Source organism: Gorilla gorilla, chromosome 4 (assembly GCF_029281585.2).
Source record: "Gorilla gorilla gorilla isolate KB3781 chromosome 4, NHGRI_mGorGor1-v2.1_pri, whole genome shotgun sequence".
NCBI lineage: Eukaryota > Metazoa > Chordata > Mammalia > Primates > Hominidae > Gorilla > Gorilla gorilla.
In genome coordinates, this window is record NC_073228.2 from 161270268 (window position 1) to 161283711 (window position 13444).

The following is a 13444-nucleotide window of genomic DNA, read 5'->3' on the forward strand; positions in this document are numbered from 1 at the left end:
CACAAAAAGTAGGTTTCTGTGCCTCAAAGGGCACCGTTAAGAGAGTGAAAAGGCAACCTATGGAATAAGAGAAAATATTTGCAAATTATATGTCTGACAAGTGAGTGATATCCAGAATACATAGAGAACCACTGAAACTCAACAATCCAATTCAAACATGGACAAAGATCTTAAACAGGTATTTCTCTAAAGAAGATATACAAATGGCCAATAACCACATAAAGACATGTTCAACTAATAGGGAACTGCAAATCAAAACCACAATAAGATATCATCTCACATCCACTAGGATGACTGTTACCAAAAAAAAAAAGAGAGAGAAAATAAATGTTGGTGAGGATGTGGAGAACTGTAACCCTTGTGAACCATTGGTGTAATATAAAATAGTACCACTGCTATGGAAAACAGCATGGCAGTTCTTCAGAAAACTAAGCAGATTTATCATATGACCCAGCAATCCCACTTCTGGGTACACGCTCAGAAGGATTGAAAGCAGGGACTCGGACAGATATTTGAATACTCACATTCACGGCGGCATTATATATAACAGCCAAAAGGCAGAAGCAACCCAAGAGTTCACCGATGGATGAATAGATAACAAAATGTGGTATATTCATATATACAATCGAGTATTACTGAGCCACAAAAAGGAAAGAAATTCTGACATACACTACAACATGGATGAAACGTGAGGACATAAAGTCTAATAAGTGAGTCACAAAAGGACAAATACTATATGATTCCACTTGTATGAGATACCTAGAGTAGTCAATTTCACAGAGACAAAGAATGGTGGTTGCCAGGGGCTAAGGAGAGGGGAATAAGTTATTATTTAATGAGTACAGAGTTTCAGTTTTGCAAGATGAAGAGTTCTGGAGATGGATGTTGATGAGAGCTGAATAATAACATGAATTTAGTATCACTGAACTGTACAGTTAAAAATTTAAGAAGGCCAGGCACGGTGGCTCACGCCTGTAATCCCAGCACTTTGGGAGGCCGAGATGGGTGGATCATGAGGTCAGGAGATCGAGACTATCCTGGCTAACATGGTGAAACCCCGTCTCTATTAAAAATAGAAAAAAATTAGCCGGGCGTGGTGGCAGGTGCCTGTAGTCCCAGCTACTCAGGAGGCTGAGGCAGGAGAATGGTGTGAACCCAGAAGGCAGAGCTTGCAGTGAGCGGAGATCGTGCCACTGAGCTCTAGCCTGGGTGACAGGGCGAGACTCCATCTCAAAAAAAAACAAAAAACAAAAAACAAAAAAAATTTGAGATAGTAGATTTTGTGTATTTTACCACAATAAGAACAATGGAAAAAATCCATCATGACCACAGACCTGAGGGAACTTAGGGAATTATAGGAGGGATAAAACATGCACACATTGTACTAGAATGTGAAGGAGAATATGGTGAAATCTAATAATCACTAGCATTTATTATGCTTTCTCCATTCCACCTATCAGAAAATGAGCTTTAAACACTTTAAACGTCACAAAAACTTGTAGAAGATAAGTACTATTATTTACTCCCATTTTACAGATGAAGATACTGAGGCACAAGTCTCACAGCTGGTAAAGAATGAAGCTAGGATCCAAAGTCTAGTGAATTTGGATCCAGGTCCAAGCTCTTAACCACTAAAGTATGTAACAACACGTACAGTAACTCTATCTTATGGGATCCTAACAGGGCCACATCAAATATTTTGGAAGACCAAAGAAAAAAGAAAGATATTCCAGCTGGGCTAAGATTGACAGGGTGAGGCCTGTATCAGGGAGGCCTTCGTGGAAGAGGTTTCATTCGAAAATAAACCTTAAAAAATGAGAATTTGAATTTATGGACACAGAGGGAGAAGCATGAGAGCACCAAGAAAAGTAAGCTACCAACAACACGCGGTGGCCCTGATCAACACCAGTCTAGATTAGGTTAAACACGTTTCTGCCAAGCCCCACACTTCACCAGGCCCTAAAGGTAACAATAAGTTTTTCAAAGAATAGTGGGCATCATTGTCACTCAGCATCTAATGCTCAATGCTGGCTTAGTACAATCTGTAATCCTAAACATCTGCTCTGCGACACACCATTCAGGCCCCCGTGGAATCTTTTTAATCTCTTGTGTACATCCTTGAGACAAAATGCTACTGCATCTAAGCACAGGAAAGGTTTGTGGATTGTGCCACCACTAATATCAGATATGAGCGCTCCCTGGAACTGTGGAGCAGTTTGAGCTGTGGAGGCACTTGAGTAAGAAAAAAGACAATCATATAAAGGAGAACTGGAAAAAAAATCAACTTTCAACTTGAGGAATTTATTTAAAAGACTGTCAGGGCAAGCCCGTGGAAATGGCATTAACTTTTAGCTGAAAATCCAGGGGTATTTTTTCTACCACATATAGCACATAGTTTAAATTTGTTACTAGGAGACATAGTTATAACTGTGCCTAGAATTATGTCAATTTTTAGAATAAAAAAGATTAACATATTTTATGGATCTGCTAAAAGAGAACATTTGACGAAACATCAGATTTCACACTGAAACCACTTTCACATACTCAAAGGACTGTTGACAAAATGCCGTTAAAGTATTTAGATTTAGTTTGGAAAAAGTAAAAGATGCATTAAATAAGTAAAACAGGATCCTCAAAGAGTGAAATTGTGGGAAAAAAATTTAAAAAACATAAAATGAAATTGTGATCTTGGGAGAAAATAAAAATAATTTTGAATAAGCACCATCTATAGTTATTTATACGAACTATTTTTTACTATTATTACAAAAAAGGAATCTACGTTTGTCTAATTTACTTTAGCAATTAAAGTATTACAAGTTTTAGAAACTGCTTTTCCCAAATAAAAATGCATGTGAAATATACAACAAAAATGGCATTCCAATGAAATATAAAGAAACCAAAACAATAAAACAAAAATGTTTTACATGACTATGTAAGAGAAGATTCACATGCAAATACTCCCAAACTAACTTGTTTATAAACCATTTTTTGGCCATAACAGGTCAGGGTATAATCTTGATTGAAGGAGGTCAGAACAAATTGAGGAAAATACTGCTTTTAAGGAGGTTTCCTTATGAGAATTGAAAAATTTGAAAGAACAGTTCAAGAAATACTGTATGATCTAGATAGTAAGAGACAGGGAAAATTGTAATATAATATTTATATAATAAGGTGAAGATATTTTACAATTTTCTGTGATAACGTTTTCAGTAAGTCTCACTAATCATCAGTAGGTTCTTGGAAACTGCAAGTTTAAGCAAAACTACAAAAACCAATTTTTTTTTGTCCTCATCAACATTATAACAAAATGATGTTGAACCAATGAGGACATTCGAGGACCTGTATATTTTACCTAAAGCTGCAGTTTCCAAGAACCTCTCCACAATGTTAATTGAGGGCTTTCTGTACATGTGGCCTCATTACAGTAGGTGAATGTAGTATGTAAAATGAATACTTGAATGTGAATATTTAGCCTACCTACCACAGGCCTTTTAGATTCAGCAATGAATCTACATGTTGCTTGACAATTCCAGGTGCAACTTATCAGAGCAGTTTCTCCAAATCAAAGTTGATTTAGAAAATAAAATAAATGCATAGAATCATGTAAATTACAAGTGTCTTTATTCAAACGTCACTGACACATAAACAGAACACCCAGAAATATACAATGATAATTAAATTCAGTGATCTTTGATATTTTTGCCAACTTCCAGTCATATAAAAACCATAACTTTAAATATATCTTATTTTGTGTTATAATGGTCTATTTTGTCAAGTTAGGAAGATAGAGCATCTTTTAAACAGTTTATTGGTGCGATATGGAACTTTCATTTGGAGACATATGGTATGTGGTACTTCTGCCCCAGACCCTAGAAACTGTGGGAGGGGGCTGGCTCTCAACCTGCATTCAGCACCCCTAAAGAGAATAAAGCCCACGGTGGGAAAGGGATAAAGACATACTTCCCCTCTACGCAAGCAGAAAAGTAAGCAGCCCCCAAGCCAGTTCACTTCCCATATGGTTTGATTTACTCTGATTTTCTCCACCTGGGCTCCATTCTGGGCTGAGTCCGGTAGGATCACAGATACATCACTGTCTGGCTAGCCCACAGCTTCTGGCAGAACAGGGATAGAGGAGGGTTTTCCTGGGAAAATACGCTGAGATGCTATCCAAGTGAAAAATATGCAGCCCCCAAACTCCACCTTCATTAGCCAGAATAAAACCCAGGGATTTCTGCCTTCTGGAGTTTCAGACTGACAGGAAAAGAGGAAATCAAAGAGTCCCTGGTTGGAACTTTTCTAATAGGCTTTCTGGCAAGCAGCCAAACCCAGGAATGAGCTGGAGAAAGCAAACTGGGTTAAACTGTAATGGGGATGGGGCTGACCCTAGGCAGGGCAGCCTGGGTTCAGCCCGTCTACTAGCTACCACATAGTCTCATGTCACGTCACTCCGCCCATCCCTGAGGTGAAAATATCATCCCCATTTCATACACAAGGACTCAAAATTAGAACACAATAGAGGTTAAGCAACCACACCGCCTGCTCCCCTCCTCCTAACATCTCTCCCCTTCCCTCTCCCCACCTCCCCCTCCTCATAGACCAAGGCCTTCTATCATCTTTATAATGCCTTTTCCTCCTGGAAGCCTGGGTTCCAGTTTATCTGTGAAATATTCTCTAAGCATCTGTCTTTCACCTTCTTACCTCTTATCAAAATTATAAAATTCAATGCTAATTGTGTGATCATTTAATGAATACAGTCTAGTAGTATAGGGACTGCCTGTCTTGCTCACCATAATAGTGCCAGTGCCATTCACAGCAGGTGACACATAAGTGCTCCATTTATGTCATCTAAATGAATCCATTTCTCCCTGTCTCCTTCCCCTAAAAAACAAACAACAAAAAAAACCCTGCCTTAAAACAGCAGCTGACATAAAAGAAGTGAGTAAAGGGCTAATCGGCACTGACTGTAATTATTATGGGTATACTATATTGGGCTGCAGAAAACAGGACTATGGAGGTAGGGCTGAGGCAGGAGGGACATAGACAAACACAGAAAGGGACAGAGTCAGGGCTGAGCATGAGGTTTGGTGGCGTTAATTTTCTCTTTTGGAACCCTCCTCAACCAAGAATGCAGGCAGAAGAGAGTAACTGGTTAAGAGCTGGGTTTTCAACAACCCAGCTCTGCCAGGAACAAGCAAGTTCTTAATCTTTGAGCATCTTTTTCCTTATCTGCAAAATAATAGTAACAGTGATAATGCCTGCTTCTTGGGTTGTTACAAGGCATGAATGGTAGTATGTATGAATTGCCTTGGCACGGTGCCCGGCACGCTGTCAGTGATCAATAACTGGTGCTGATAGAGAGAAAAGGGTTCAGTCAGCTGATTGTACTTGTTTTTACCCTCTGCAGCCAGGTGTCAGTGTCCCGTTTCCTGTTTCCTCTTCTCCAACTCGGGTTTCTATTCAGGATTCCCCAGGGAAGGTGGAAGTATATCTTGGAAGATCTTCATCACCCCTAATCCCCATTCAGTCCAAAGCTATTTCCAACAGATTCAGGCATCAAAAAGCCTAGATGAGGAAGCAACAACCAGTTGGAGGGGACTATGGCAGAGCCCAGGAAGCCCAGAAGTGGGAAAGGGTTGTACCTGAGACCAGCGGGGAGAAGATCAATTTCTCCATCTCAGCCCCTCCTTGGCAAACTCTTTAGCTCTTAAGAACCCAGAATTCATTCTCAGGACCTGAAGCCTGAGGCCAGGAGTCTCTGGATAGGTCTTTTATGTGTGCATCTCCCTCCCCAGAAGAGGGGAAGATGAGCCCGTGGGAGGCCTTTATTGCCTGGGGTTGACTGGTTACTAAAACAGGACTCACCTGTGACGAGAGCTCGCCCAAACCTCAGCCCAGACCCGGATGCTTCTCCCTTGCAGAGGAGGATGTATAGGCAAAAATAAAAATAAAAAATAAAAATACACAGCACTGGGAGTCATGAAACTCACATCTCATTCCAGTTTTTCTACTTTTTCTCTGTCTTTAAAATGGGCATAGTACCCCAGATGATCTCTAAGGACTCTTCCTGCCCTGGCAGTTTGAGATCTTCTGCACTGGAACCATGGATGGGAACCACAGCCTGCCTTGGGGGAGATGGCAAGGGAAAGGGAACCCAAAGCCCTAAAAGGAAATTTCTAACCTTAGGGTATCCGTGAGCACGCGCAAATTACAGGCACATATATATGTATTTTGCTTTACTTCTTCAGAAAACAGTGAGTAGTAGACAGCCTCAGATTCTCAAACTTCTGCTCTAAACTGGCAACATTTAAAGAGTCTATTTGGGAACTTTGGGGAACCCAGTACTCTCCTATTGGTGAAAATGAGAGAGGATGCAGCCCTGTTTCCTGACACTGATGTAACGAATTACCACCAACTTAACAGCAACACAAACATATTATCTTACAATTATGGACTCCAAAAGACATAAGTCTCTTAACTTAGTCACCAGACGAGAATCAATGTGTCGGCAAAGCTGGTTCTTTCTGGAGCACCAGGGAACAATTCGCTTCTCACTGTTTCTTGCTTCTAGAGGCTGTTGGCTCTTGACTGCACTTCCACCCCCGCTTCCGTCCTCACATGACCTTCCCTGCTGACTCCGACCCATCTGCCTTCCACTTATAAGGACCCTTGTGATTACATTGGGTCCACCTGGAAAACCCAGGGCCCTCTCCCTGTCTCAGGATTTTTAACTTAATCACGTCTACAAAATCTCTTTTACAACGTAAGGTAACAAATTTACAGGTTTAAGGGTCAAGACATGGGTGAGGAATGTGAATATTCAGCCTACCAGAAGCCCTTTGAATAGTCATATCCTTTAACCCAGCAATTCCACTTGCAGAGTTTATCCTACAGGCTAAACTGTATAAAGAAGTAATGTCCACACAGCAGAGTTTATAATATTTAAACCTGGAAACAACCTGTTCTACTGATAATCAGTAGAAACGTAACTAAATAAGCTAGGAATATTTGTACATTAGCATATTCTAAAAAGACGCAGTATTCTAAAAATAAGTATATTCATATGTACTAATATGAAAAAGTCTCTAAGTCAGTTGCTAGGACAAAAGCAACCTGAAATAAAAGCTGTATAATGTGACTCCGTGTTGTGGTATGCATATATAATTTCTGGATGGATATCACAGAATCTGTTAATGGTGGTGACTACCTCTTGTGTGTGGGATAGCCAGGGTATTTTATGCTTCATTTTACACCCTTCTGAACTGCAGTTTATTTTTTAACCAATTATAACATACAATTTTAAATTTTTATGATTTGGCTGGGTGCAGTGGCTCACGCCGGTAATCCCAGCACTTTGGGAGACTGAGGTGGGCATATTACTTGAGGCTAGGAGTTTGAGAACAGCCTGGCCAACACGACAAAACGCGTCTCTACTAAAAATGCAAAAATTATCTGGGCATGGTGGCACGCGCCTATAAACCCAGCTCCTAGGGAGGCTGAAGCAGGAGAATCACTTGAACCCGGGAGGCAGAGGTTGCGGTGAACCAAGATTGCGCCACTGCACTCCAGCCTGGGCCACAGAAGGAAACTGTGTCTCAAAAAAAAAAAAAGAAAAAAGAAAAAAAAAAAGTCTTGCCAAATTTCTTTTGGTCATTCTGAGGGCTGGAAATGTTCTATATCTTAACTGAATGGTAGTTACGAGGGTGTATGCATATATGAAAACCCACTGATCTTCACACTTAACATTTGTGCACTATTCTCTGTGAAGTTCTGGTTCAATAAAAAATGCGCATTCAAAAATATAGGATGTTTTCCCCCCTTTGGCCAAAAACCAAGGGTTATTGACCTGTATCCTTCTGAAATTCAGTGCAAAAGTGATGTGTGCCTCTTTCTGGGCAAGTGTTGACCCTTTTTGTCAGACTCTTAAAGGGATTTGGAGCTCCTAAAAAGTTAAAAATTACCAATGAGGGCCTTCCCTAAAATAAAGACCACTTATTTCTGGTTTTGTTGGGGTTTGACTAAAGGTCAGACCGCTCTGTCAGAACAGGCTTTCTGGAAATGCAGACCTTGAGATAGGTAAGCACCAACGTATTTAATGGGCTGGCTACAGAATAAACAGCTACATTTTTCTTTGGGGAGCAAAATGCAGATAATTATCACCACTTAAGCTTTACTGCAACTGTGTAAAAAGGCGTGGCTTTTTATTGGCCCAGCGCCTTTGTGTGCAACCAATCCTGAGGTGGGCGGCTCTGTCCCCGCCCTGGTGGGCGGAGCTCTTCCCAGCCCACAGGCCTTTGCCCATCAGGCCGTTCCACCTGGCACTGGCTGGGCGGAGGTCCTTGGTAGCAGAGGGGCAGATTAACCCTCTGCCTCACTTGACAAGCCTGAAGAAAGCTTAACCCACGCTCTGGATTCCTCTGGGGTCCCTTATCCAGGCCAGGCCCACAAACCAGAATTTCCAGTGTGACTGTGTTGGCAGAGAGTTAATGAGCAGCCAAGTAAGCTGTGGCTGTTGCTGTTGTAGACTTGCCCCAGAGGGAAGGACAGAAGAACGCCAGGTCCTTCCTTAGCCTCTCTGCTTGGAACGAGGCAGGTGGGAAGGGTGCATCTCAGTAAGTGGAGGCTAGACATGAGATTGGAAGCCTCAAGGGAAGGGAATCGGGAAAGTGAAACCCTAACCGCATATATTGAGTTTATTTGGATGGATACCAGCCCCTGTGCCACATAAATGTTTTACATAAAAGAATGGGCTCTGAAGCCAGGCTCAGCCAATTCGTAGATGTGTCGACTCCGGCAAGTTGCTTATCTTCTGTATTAGGATCCCCCTCCGTAATATGGCATAACAGTAGTGCCACCCCCAATCTCCAGTTTAACTTCTAAGCTTGCCCCTTTCTCACCCTCTGATTTTTTTTTAAGATTGAGATATAATCCACTTACCATGAAGTTTATCCTTTTAAAGTGTACAATTCAGTGGTTTTTAGTATCTTCACAAAGTTGTGCAACGATTTCCACTAATTCCAGAACTTTTTTTTTTTTTTGAGACAGTCTCACTCTGTCACCCAAGCTGGAGTGCAGTGGCGCAATCTCAGCTCACTGCAACCTCCGCCTCCTGGGTTCAAGCAATTCTCCTGCCTCGGCCTCCTGAGTAGCTGGGATTACAGGCACCCACCACCACGCCTGGCTAATTTTTTGTATTTTTAGTAGAGACACGGTTTCACTGTGTTGGCCAGGCTGGTCTTGAACTCCTACCTCGTGATCTGCCCGCCTCGGCCTCCCAAAGTGCTGGGATTACAGGTGTGAGCCACTGCATCTGGCCCAGAACACTTTTATCATTCCAAAACCAAGGGTCCCCCCCAGCAGTCACTCTCCATTCTCCACTCCCCTCATCCCCTGGGGACATTCATTTACTTTTTGCCTTTGTTGATTTTCCTCTTCTGGAGATTTCATAGAAATGAAATCATATATGTGGACTTCTGTGTCTGGTGTCTTCCATTTAGCATAGTGTTTTCAAGGTTCATACATGTTGTCTCCCATGTGCGTCTCAGTACTTCATTGCTTTCTGTGGCTGCCATGGCACGGATGTGCCACATTTTGTTTCTTCATTCATCAGTTAATAGATATTTGGGATGTTCACATTTTTTGGCTCTTATAAATAATGCTGCTATGAACCAACATTCATGTACAAGTTTTTGTGTGGACATAGGTTTTCATTCATTTAAGTGTATAGCAGGGTTGGATAATTTTATCTTATACTATTCTCCCCTTCTGCATCATAAGGACCTTCTTTCTGTCCCTCAAGCAAACCAAGCTCACTCCCACCTCAGGGCCTTTGGCCTAGCTGTCCCCTCTGTCTGGAAGTCTATTCCCCCAGATTGCTGCATACAGTTCACTCCTTATCAGTCAGATCTCAGTTTAAATATCACCGCCTCAGTGAGGCTTTCCCAGACCATTTTATTCATTCTCTGGCCCTTACCCTATTTTATTTTCTCTATATCCATTATTACACTCTGATCTTTTTTTTATTTCTTTACTTGTGTCATATCTACCCCTTCTATTAATAGAACTGAGCTCCATGAGAGCAGGTAACTTGTCTATTATGACATTAGCTATCCCTGGCTGCTAGAACAGTGCATGGCATGTAGTAAGCATTTATTAAACATTAGCTGTTATTCATACTTCACAGCACACTTAGAAAGTAGGTACCATTATTATGCACGTGTTACAAATGAAGAAACTGAGACTCAGAGGAATTAAGTGACTTGGCCAAAATTATGCAACTGGGAAGTGTCATAGCCTGGGTTTGGTGCCAGGACTATCTGGCTCAAAAGCTGGTGCTCCTTGTACGATGCTGTACTGCTTATTTCAGCTCCTTCTTCCAGACTGATCTAGCCTCACAAATTGTCAGTTCCAACAAGGATTCCTCTGGGCATAGGAGACAGGGAGAAGAAACAGAAATGTGGACATTGTCTGATCTGGCCGCACCCAAGAGGCCTGGCCCTGGAGCTGGTAGGGGAGGGAGGACAGGAGCTGTCACCTCCTGGGAGCTTTGGCCAGAAAACAGGCCTCCCCAGAGCTGCAAGCCAAGGCCTGGCCTCCCTCCAGCAAGGCCCTGTGATCCCCGGCAGGCAGCAGGCGCTCTCAAACAGCAGGCCTCCGGTACCATGTATACTCAGGTGGACTTCCTTTTATGCAAAATTCCAATAGGCATACTGATAACTAACTTCATGTGTGGTGCTGTTCTAAATACTTTTCATGTAATAACTCACTGGTTCCCCAAATTAGCATCATGAGGTATGTATCATATTACCTCATGTAACTGATGAGGAGATTGAGGCCCAGGATGGTTAAGCAAACTGCTCAAGGTCACAAGGCTCAAGAATGGCGGAGGCAGGATATAAACTCGCGTTATTTGACTTGAGTTTCCTTCTTTTACTTGCCACTCTACCCTGCACCTCGGCAATGGATTTGAGAATAAGTCTTCATTTACAAAAGTATTTACTACTGGATAGCTGTGCGACCTAAGCTCTAAACCCAAAGCTTTCTGGCCCTTAATTGCCTCATGTGCATAAATGGACAAGAATAAGCTTCTCTTCTATGTGTGTTCTTTAGAAAAACATGCTAATATGTATTATGGCGGGGGGCAGGGTTAAGCTAAATTAGGTGGAACTCTTTGGAGCAGGATTTATCAGTGCCTTTAATATGCTAATGTACAATGGGCCTCTTCAAGAGAGGAGCTGAGGATATAGCATTTCTCAAACTTTATTGAACACAGAACAATGTGGAATGGTATTCCATGGAACACAAATTGGTAAACACTCATTTTAGAAGTTTATTTGGGCTAGGCACAGTGGTTAATCCCTGTAATCTCAGCACTTTGGGAGGCTGAGACAGGAGGATCACTTGTGCCCAGGAGTTCAACACTAGCCTGGGCAACATAGCAAGACCCTGTCTCTTCAAAGAATTAATTTAAATAAAAAATAGCCAGGTGTAGGGGCACTCGCCTATAGTCCCAGCTACTTGGGAGGCTGAGGCAGAAGGATCACTTGAGCCCAGGAGTTAGAGGCTGTAGTGAGCTATGATTGCCCCACTGTACTCCAGCCTGGGCAATATAGCAAGACCCAGTCTAAATATTAAAATAAAAATAGTTGTTTGCAGGAAAAAAGTCATATTTCCTGAAATCGGAGAGAATTCTCTTCCTTCTCCCTATTTTCACCTGCTAGAAAAAGAGGAACTTATAAACAATCATCAACTCCTTCAAGCCTGCAGGGGACTTTTGGTTAATATGGAGATGAGGAAAGGGAACACATTTGCTGAGCACTTACTATATGCCAGCTCTGTGATTATGACTTAGATTTTTTTTCATGATTCTCAAAACAGCCCTTTGAAGCAGGTTTTATTTGAAGAAGGTGGGATAATGTTGCAGATGAAAATGTAGGCTTTGGAGTCTGATAAACATGAGTTTGCATCTTAGCTATGTTACTTGATAGCTATAGCTGCGTGAACTTGGGCAAGTTGCTTAACTGTTCTATCCTTCAGTTTTCTCCTTGGCAAAATGGATAATACAACATCTACCTAATATGGTTATCATGTGGACTTTGCTGATATAATGCATGAGAGGCACTTACATAGAATCTGCACATAGTAAGCATGCAGTAAGAAGTCACTGCATTGCCGGGCGCTGTGGCTCACGCCTGTAATCCCAGCACTTTGGGAGGCCGAGGCAGGCAGATCACCTGAGGTCGGGAGTTCGAGACCAGCCTGACCAACATGGAGAAACCCCATCTCTACTAAAAACACAAAATTAGCCGGGCGTGGTGGCGCAAGCCTGTAATCCCAGCTTCTCGGGAGGCTGAGGCAGGAGAATCGCTTGAACCCGGGAGGCGGAGGTTGTGGTGAGCCAAGATCATGCCATTTCACTCCAGCCTGGTCAACAACAGCAACAACAACAACAACAAAAGAAGTCACTTCATTATTATCATTATCCTCATCATTGTTTGTGTTTTACAGATCATAGAGCAGAGACCCAGAAAGGGTAAGTAACTTACCTAATGCCACACAGCTATTGTGTGTGGCTAAATTGAGACCCCTACACAACCCCAAACCTGCTCTTTCTCTCCAGGATCCCTGAAGGAGGCTAAGCCAATTTTATTTGAACTTGCAAATAAAACCTCTCTTCCTCTCCATGCCTCACATCACATGCCACTCGGGAGTGAGTGGGAATTTCCCCTTGGAACTCAGGCCCTACCACCCATGCATAAGCATTCAGACCCACTTGGCAACAGCATGCCCATGGCCTAAGGCCCTGACAAATGGGCCTGGAGAACTGAGAAGGTCCTGAACCTATGAGCATCCCTTTATGAGCCTCTCTATACAGGGAGCATTCCATAAATGCCATGGCCAGTGCACATGCTGTATGCATAAGAAGCCACATGGCCCCCACTGTCAACCTGGGATCTTCCAAGTCCTAGCATAGGTGGGGGATGCCTCCGCGGCTGTCACACGGGAGGGGCAGCAGGGAGACAACATGGAGGCCGAGGGGGCAAGGTTCTAGGCTCTGGGCCTGAATCAATGAAAGCAGTTGCTCTTGAAATAAGTTTACATGTTGCCCTTCCATGTAACTTTCTATTTGAAAAAAAGGCTTGCTGTCTACCCCCATATCACCAAAAAAAAAAAAAAAAAAGTTTTAAGCACCGCTGATCTAGTTCTTCATTTCCATTGGGTATATTGGGAAGACAGGCCCAAATGGAAAGGAACTGCCGCAGGTCCCAGTGTGTTAGTGACAGAACAGGGACTGGAACTGACATCTCCTGTCTCTTTTTCTACCAGCCTGTCAAACAGTAGAGTCTGAGATGGTTGTTTGTTTGTTTTTAACTGAAAGGGAAAACAGAGCCTAAGTTTGTTGTTCATGTTCAAGTTAACTTTAGAATCAGTCTTCCCTCTGGCCACA